The sequence below is a fragment of the Euprymna scolopes genome, unplaced genomic scaffold, assembly GCF_053919585.1.
Source record: "Euprymna scolopes isolate OS-2025 unplaced genomic scaffold, ASM5391958v1 sca1, whole genome shotgun sequence".
NCBI classification, from domain to species: Eukaryota; Metazoa; Mollusca; class Cephalopoda; order Sepiida; family Sepiolidae; genus Euprymna; species Euprymna scolopes.
The window spans coordinates 297909-306460 of NW_027633102.1; the positions used below are offsets into that span (position 1 = coordinate 297909).

The 8552-nt window shown below is 60.4% G+C and overlaps 1 non-coding gene and 2 pseudogenes across 1 annotated transcript; all 3 read right to left on the minus strand.

The window, feature by feature from the left end:
* Positions 1-3547, minus strand: part of LOC145273242 (large subunit ribosomal RNA) — a 5404-nt pseudogene extending 1857 nt beyond the window's left edge.
* A 593-nt stretch (positions 3548-4140) lies between these two features.
* On the minus strand, positions 4141-4298 carry LOC145273310 (5.8S ribosomal RNA). The gene has a single exon (XR_013866306.1). It is a non-coding gene; the product is annotated as a 5.8S ribosomal RNA (ribosomal RNA).
* A 398-nt stretch (positions 4299-4696) lies between these two features.
* On the minus strand, positions 4697-7066 carry LOC145273428 (small subunit ribosomal RNA; annotated as a pseudogene).
* Between the last annotated feature and the right edge of the window lie 1486 nt (positions 7067-8552).

An 8552-nucleotide genomic window follows, 5' to 3' on the forward strand; every position in this document is an offset into this window, starting at 1 on the left:
CCCGCCGACGGTCCCCCGCCGTTTTTGGTCGACGCCACACTCCTGCCGCCCGACGGCGGACTCCCACCCGTATCGCTCTCCGACCCGCAACACACGCTCGCTTGACCGCGACCGCTCGACCGGAACACGCCGCCGCACAACGGACCGCCGCGGCCCCTATGCCTTCGCCGCAAAGCGCGAACGGAGCGAACGCTACAGCCCCGTACCGGTTCCTCGCTTCGCGCGGGCACGGCCCGACCGACCCGGTCCTCGGAGCCAATCCTTCTTCCGAAGGTACGGATCCATTTTGCCGACTTCCCTTACCTACATTGATGCCATCGACGAGAGGCTGTACACCTTGGAGACCTGCTGCGGATGGTGGGTACGGACCGACTCGAGAGCTGCGAAAACCGGACCCGGATTTTCCAGGGCCGCCGAAAGCGCACCGGACGCCGCCCGAGCCGCGGCGCTCTACAGGTACCTTTTCGTATCTCCGGACGAGCCGATTCCACGGACATGGTCCTTTACGAAGAAGAGAGAACTCTTCCCGGGGCTCCGGCGACGTCTCCGGGCTCGCTTGCGTCACCGCGGTTTCGCCCGGGAAGCGACGGGCGCCGCCGACATCGCTGCCGACAGCGTCGCCACCCCCGGGCCCTCTCCGAGTCCGGGTTCGGGAATATTAACCCGATTCCCTTTCGACGGGAGGCCGGCCGCTTTTTTTTTGTTTGGGCTTTTGATTCGATTCGATTCGATTCGCTTTCCTTTCACTTTCATAACGGATCCGGCGCCTTTCGGGAAGACTTTCGCCCGCGTCTTAGGACCGACTGACCCGTGCTCGACCGCCGTTGGCACGGAACCCTTCTCCACTTCGGTCTTCGAAGGTCTCGTTCGAATATTTGCTACTACCACCGAGATCTGCACCCGCGGTCGGCTCCACCCGGGCTCGCGCCCTAGGCTTCCGTGCTCGCCGCGGCGCCCTCCTACTCGTCGCGGCATCGTTTCGGCGCGAAAGTTCATCGCTCCTCGCCGCGACGGTCCGGCATCGGTCCGTCGCTCCAGCGCCATCCATTTTCGGGGCCGGTCGATTCGGCAGGTGAGTTGTTACACACTCCTTAGCGGATTCCGACTTCCGTGGCCACCGTCCTGCTGTCTATATCGACCGACACCCTTTCGGGGATCTCATGGGCGTCGCGTTAGGCACCTTAGCCGGACGTTTGGTTCATCCCACAGCGCCAGTTCTGCTTACCAAAAGTGGCCCACTTGGCACTCGCATTCGAGGTGACCAACCGCCCAGCGAAGCGTGCTGGCGGCGGCGGCCGGATGGGTCGGCTCCGTCGTTCGGGAGAGTCGGCCCGTTCCACCCGTTCCGAGTTCGAGAGTAGGTCGAGGCCGTGAACGGCCCGGGGCCTCCAATCGTTCGCTTTACCGGATGGAATTGCGACGATCGAGCGCCAGCTATCCTGAGGGAAACTTCGGAGGGAACCAGCTACTAGACGGCTCGATTGGTCTTTCGCCCCTACACCCGGTTCCGACGATCGATTTGCACGTCAGAGGCGCTTCGGACTTCCACCAGAGTTTCCTCTGGCTTCATCCCGACCGGGCGTGGATCGCCATCTTTCGGGTCCCTGGTCGCTCGCTACGCCAGAGTCGGCCGAGTCGTACTCGGAAAAAGGGGAAACCGACCCGGGGGTGATGCGCCCGCGCGCAGCGCCTAAACTCGACGACAAAATAGGACTAGTTCAAGCCGCGGGATCTCACCGATGGGCGGAAGGAGGATATGGAAGCTGGCGCCCGGCAATTCCCCTTTTTGGAAGATGCGCCGGTCCCCTCTCGGGGAGGAGGGAAAAACAACCGCACGTCAGCCACGAGCCTTCCCTCTCCTATCTCTCTCGGGAAGAGAGAAAAAAAGGAAAAGTTGCGGGCACCGCAGCAGCGACGGCGGAAGGCCGAAAACGCCGCGCCGGCGGGATCGGGCACGGCTCGGAGGCGGGTGAGGCGAGGAGAAGACGACGGCACGAGACCGACGACACCCCCCGACGACCCCCGGACGACTTTGCCACGACACCTCTCCCGATCGACGCCCCTCCTACACGCTCTCTCGCTTCGCTTCGCTCCCTTCGGGGTTAGTCAGAGGTGGCCCCTACGACTCGCGAACGGCCAGGACTCCTCGGTCCGTGTTTCAAGACGGGTCGGGTGGGTTGCCGATGCACGTCGCTGACCCGGGGTGGCGGGCGGCTCGAGTAAAAAAGCGTCGCCGAGCGACCTCTCCGGAAACGGAAACGGGCGCGGGCGGGGTTGCCCCCGACAAGAACCCGAAACGTCGGCGAGGTGCGTGACGGCGAGGCCGCGCCAGTCCTATCCCGCCTCTCATCGCGCACGCGCCCGAGACGGTGGGGGCGCCTAAGGAGCGACACACAGAGTGCGTCGCCCGCACGCGACTTCCGGCGGGATCAAAACGGACCGGCCTCGCCACGTGTAACGGATCGTGTCAGATTTCCTCCGTTCCCGGCAGAAAGGGGCAGTTACGTTCGCGGGCCCGACGGCCCGGTGGCCCCCGACTTCACAAGGTGGGAAGACGGGGGTTTTCAGGGTGATGAAACGCCTGCCGCCTACGGAAAAAAAACCCGCGTGTTCGACCTGCACGCCGGGAACGGGTCGCGACGACGGACCGGAGGGGAAGTGCGTCCGGTGCCGGCCGCGCGGAGGTCGCGCCGAAGCGCCCGCGCCATGATTACGCCGAGCGATGATGAAGGGGACGGGTGCAGCGGAGTCGCGCGCGGAGGGAGCAGGAGGAAAGAAGAAGCGGCGGCGACGGATGCGGCGGGTTAGGGGCCCGGCGGCAGCAGCGATCGAGAGGACGAGTCCCCTCCGTCGCAGCCAACCGACGCAGCCACCTACCGACGCCGCGGTCGTCACCACGTTTCCCCTTCCCGCTATCCACGCGGCCCGTCTCCTTCGTCGGCGACGCGGGCACAAAAGCTGGAACCGCGGGGAACGAGTCCCCCGCGGACACGACGAACGACGACCTGTGCCGCGACGGCCTCTCTTTCAAGAACACACATCGAGTTTGGGCTCGAGCCTAGGCAGCACCGGACTGAGTCCCCCCGCGATCGCGGTGAGCGGTCCCACCCGTTTACCCCTGGGCCGGTTTCACGTTCTCTTGAACTCTCTCTCCAAAGTTCTTTTCAACTTTCCCTCACGGTACTTGTCGACTATCGGACTCGTCCCGGTATTTAGCCTTGGATGGAGCTTACCACCCGATTTGGGCTGCGTTCCCAAGCAACCCGACTCTCGGATCGAAGGCCGTCGCTCGCCGTCCGCACCGAATGGGCCTGGCACCCGCCGCGGGCGGCCCCGATCGAGGGAACTCCGAACTATGCGAGACGAAAACGAACGGCTGCCTTCGACCCATGCGCCACACGTCCCGAAGCCTTTAACTTGCGACGGGATTCGGCGTTGGGCTTCTCCCGGTTCACTCGCCGTTACTAAGGGAATCCCGGTTGGTTTCTTTTCCTCCGCTTAGCGATATGCTTAAGTTCAGCGGGTCGTCTCGTCCGAGCCGAGGGCGGCGGTTTTTAGTAGAGTGTGGTGTTTGGAGGAGAGGAATCTCGATCGGTACCCTCCGTGTGACGACGGCTGGCCGATATAGCGCCCGTCCGACCGAAAATGAAGAAGCCAACAATTAAAAAAAAGCGTGGGTCCTCCCCATCCGACGTTGCGTTGCCTACGACGCGGCCACCTTTTTACGGTGCGACGGCCGTGCTCGTCGCGCTGCTCGAGGCGTCGCTGAGAGACACCTTCATGAGGCAGAGAGCGAGACGAGCAGGCGGCGCTTACGTCGGCAGTCGGTTAGGTCGGTACTTTTTTTTTGGTCTCCCTTCGGCTGCTTTCGGACAGACTCCTCCTGCTCCTCCTCCACAGTGTTTCTTCACGCGGTCGAAAAGGGAAAAGACTCCGCGGTCTGCCAGCGGGAGACGAAGGAGGAGGCCGGAGAGGGTTTTAAAAAAAAAAAAGACATTGAAAGGAGTCAATTCTTTTTTTATTTTTCTTCCCCCTCGTCACTCGCTCCTGCGACGTCCCGGTTACCACCGTGCCGAGGACCGGGCGGGCACGGGGACGGCAAGATGTCGTTTCGTTAACGGAGAAAGACATGTAACGTTCCGCCTCTCGACCGGACGTGGCCCCGAGACAAGGGATCTCGGGGCCGCAATGTGCGTTCGAGGTGTCGATGTTCACTGAGTCCTGCAATTCGCATCAGTTATCGCGGCTGGCCGCGCTCTTCATCGACGGACGAGCCGAGTGATCCCCCGTCCAGGGTTCAGCACTTGGTTTTTTTATATTAGTTTTTGTTTATATAGATTTAGTAGTGTGCGAGGAGGTCTGTGCGAGGAGGCGTGACGGCATTGCAATGTCGCGAGTAGTTTGTTTTTTTAGCTAGCGGCGGTGGCACAGCGGCTGCAAAAAAACAAAAAAAACGATAAAGCGGCGACAAGGCAAAGAAGAAGCGGCCATCACTTGCGGTGGGCGAAAAAACAAACAGGTGGTAAGACGCGGAAGCAAGCAAGAAGAGCTGGGGCTTTAAAAACCTCCGCGTCACCACAAATCTATCTCTCGCTCCGCCTTTTATAGGTTTGTTTGCGCGCATTCGAGGCGTTGACGCCGACAGACAGAGGAGGTAGGCCGGAAAACAACAAACCAGTCTCGAACGGGAAAACGGTAATGATCCTTCCGCAGGTTCACCTACGGAAACCTTGTTACGACTTTTACTTCCTCTAAACGATCGGGTTCGGTCGTCTTCTCCAGGCATCGAACGCCGAGGCGTAGATGCACGAGTGTCGTGACGGACACGTCGCGCACTGCCCGGCGGCGTCGTCGGCCAGATCCGAGGACCTCACCGGACCGTTCGATCGGTAGTAGCGACGGGCGGTGTGTACAAAGGGCAGGGACGTGATCGACGCGGGCTGTTGACCCGCGCCTACCGGGAATTCCTCGTTCACGGGGTTGGTTACAGGCCCCGATCCCTATCACGGGAGGTGGTTCAGAGGTTTCCCAACCCTCTCGGGCCGGGGCGAAGTCCCCGCTGATACCTCCAGTGTAGCGCGCGTGCGGCCCCGGACATCTAAGGGCATCACAGACCTGTTATCGCTCCGCCTCGTGTGGCTTTCTGCCACCCGTCCCTCTAAGAAGTGCGTGAGAAAACCGACCCGGACCCGAGCGCCACGGAGGACGCCGAGCCCGCCGTAAAAATCACTGACATCGGCGCACTAGTTAGCAGGCCGGAGTCTCGTTCGTTATCGGAATCAACCAGACGGATCGCTCCACCAACTAAGAACGGCCATGCACCACCACCCACCGAATCGAGAAAGAGCTATCGATCTGTCAATCCTACCGGTGTCCGGACCGGGTGAGTTTTCCCGTGTTGAGTCAAATTAAGCCGCAGGCTCCACTCCTGGTGGTGCCCTTCCGTCAATTCCTTTAAGTTTCAGCTTTGCAACCATACTCCCCCCGGAACCGAACTCTGGTTTCCCGCAGGCTACCCGCCGGGTCATGGAAGCGAACGCCGGCGGATCGCCGGTCGGCATCGTTTACGGTCGGAACTACGACGGTATCTGATCGTCTTCGAACCTCCGACTTTCGCTCTTGATCGAGGAAAACGTGCTTGCCACACGCCATCGCTGCAGTTCGTCTTGCGACGATCCAAGAATTTCACCTCTAACGTCGCAATACGAGTGGCCCCGACCGCTCCCTTCGATCATTGCCTCGCCGTAGACGGAGACCGACAGACGTAGACGAGGCCCTCTTCCATCATTCCATGCTTATCGTATGCAAGCTTGAACAGCCCGCTCTGAGCACTCTAATTTTTTCAAAGTGAACGTACCGGCCGCCGCGGACACTCGGTTAAGAGCACCCTTGGAGGAGAACCGCCGACCGCAACACGCGCGCAGACAAGACACGAAGCAGGGACTCGGAGCGGACCGGGGGGTTCAAAAAAAAAGAGGAACGCGCGGAAAGGGAGAGGGAGAGAAGCGCGGGGGTCAGAGTGCGGGGATGCGAATGAACGCACCCAAACACACACACGTAGCACCCCCCCGTTAGACTACTCCCGGAACCGAACCGACGACCACTTGTTTTTTTTTTCCCGGATCCCGATCACGACCTCCTCGTCCACCTCGCCGGCAGGACCGCGTGGCGGGTATGCTAGCGGTTGACACCGGCGGAAAGGGCCGGGAATGCGAACGGACGACCAAAGTCAACGACGGACGATGGCGCCGCCGCCCCGGGGCCGCTTGCGCGACCACGAACCCGAGTTCGGACTACGAGCTTTTTAACCGCAACAACTTTAATATACGCTACCGGAGCTGGAATTACCGCGGCTGCTGGCACCAGACTTGCCCTCCGGTTGGTCCTCGTTAACGGATTTGAAGTGTACTCATTCCGATCGCGGGGCCTCGACAGAGTCCCGCGTCGTTATTTTTCGTCACTACCTCCCCGTGCCGGGAGTGGGTAATTTGCGCGCCTGCTGCCTTCCTTGGATGTGGTAGCCGTTTCGCATGCTCCCTCTCCGGAATCGAACCCCGATTCCCCGTTACCCGTAGTAACCACGGTAGGCACTTAACCGACCGTCGACAGTTGATAGGGCGGACCCTCGAGAGACCCGTCGCCGGGCGTGAAAGCTCGTGCGATCGACCAGTGAGTTATCCAGAGTCACCAAAGCGGAGCGCGCCGCCCTATGAGCCCCGCCACCGAACGGACCCGCGAGCGGGAACGCCGACGACGGGAGGACGGAATGACGCGCATCGGTCTCAGTCTAATATGTAGCGCCGCGACCCGGAACGGCCGACGCGGGTGCCAGCGCGCGAGGCGTGGCGACGACGGCGCGCCGACCGATCGCGGCCTGTGTCACATGTATTAGCTCTAGAATTGCCACAGTTATCCATCGCCTCCGAGAGGGAATACGGTCCCGAGGATTAGGTCCGGTTCCTGAGCCATTCGCGGTTTCGCCCGTTCTAATGCGTGGCGTGAACTTACACTTGCATGGCTTAAGCTTTGAGACAAGCATATGACTACTGGCAGGATCAACCAGGTATCGTTGGAATTGGGATGGGACTTTGTTTCGACAGAACGACAGACCGACCGACCGACCGACCGACATAAGACAGACAACTACAACGACGGGCACGTGTTTATTTATTTTTCCGAGGGGGTTCGCCGTCAGAAGAAGCGCGCTGCCCGCGCTGATGGCCTCTTTTTGTTTCTCCCCTGACTTGGACCGAGACCGAGACTCAAAGAACGAAAGCGACCAACGTCGACAACAACAACGACAACGGCACCCTTGACAGCGATACATACGACAAACGACAAGCAGCACGACGGCAGTGCACACGGACATCGAGGGTCAAGGTGCAGACTGAACTCGCCGAGGTCGTCGTCATCGTGGTCGCCATCGATTCCGTCTCGTCGTCGTCGTCGTCAACGTCCACGTCACAGCCGGCCGAGAAGAGAGAACAGACGACAGCGTCGACAACAACAACATCGACAACGGCACCCTTGACAGCGATACATACGACAAACGACAAACAGCACGACGGCAGTGCACACGGACATCGGAGGTCAAGGTGCAGACTGGAATCGTCGAGGTCGTCGTCATCGTGGTCGCCATCGATGCCGTCTCGTCGTCGTCGTCGTCGTCTTCGTCGTCGTCGTCGTCGTCATCAACGTACCAACCGACCGAGACGAGAGAGCAAGCAACAACGTCGACAACAACAACGACAACGGCACCCTTGACAGCGATACATACGACAAACGACAAACAGCACGACGGCAGTGCACACGGACATCGGAGGTCAAGGTGCAGACTGAACTCGTCGAGGTCGTCGTCATCGTGGTCGCCATCGATGCCGTCTCGTCGTCGTCGTCGTCTCCGTCGTCGTCGTCGTCGTCGCCAACGTCAACGTCAACATCACAGCCGTCATCGGGGAGGAGCTGGACCAGGGCAGCGGCGGCGTAAATTTTCCCGTCACCTTCGTCGTCGCCTTCGTCGACCGACCGACCGACCGGCGTCGTGTTCGTGCTCGGAAAACCGAGGAGAGACAACGTGCACATGGCGCGTTCTCGCAAGCGGCTCCTCGGTCCGATTTTTTTGGGCGGCTTTTTCGAGCTTTTTTTTTTTTTCTCACCCTTTCGTCCGTGCGACGGCGAACGTTAGGGGAAAAAAAAAAAAAAAAAAAAAACGACAACAACGCGGCGGACCGGGCGAACAACATCGTCGACACACACGACATTGACGACCGGTCCCCCTTTTCACAATCGCATCGAGATAAAAACGAACGAGTCCGATTCGAGCACCGAGTCGCGAGCGGGAGGACTGTCGGTGCAAGTATCGATCACTGACGTGAGCGCTTCGCCGGACAGAGGATGGCTCATCCGGCAGCCGTGCAAATCGACGGTATGGGAAGAACGAACAAGAAGAGCAACGACTTGATCGGCGGCTTGGGAACTGCGGACGGTGAAAACGGGTTAATCGACTGCGACCACGACTGCTCGATCGATCTTCTTTGGCGCTAACAAAGGTG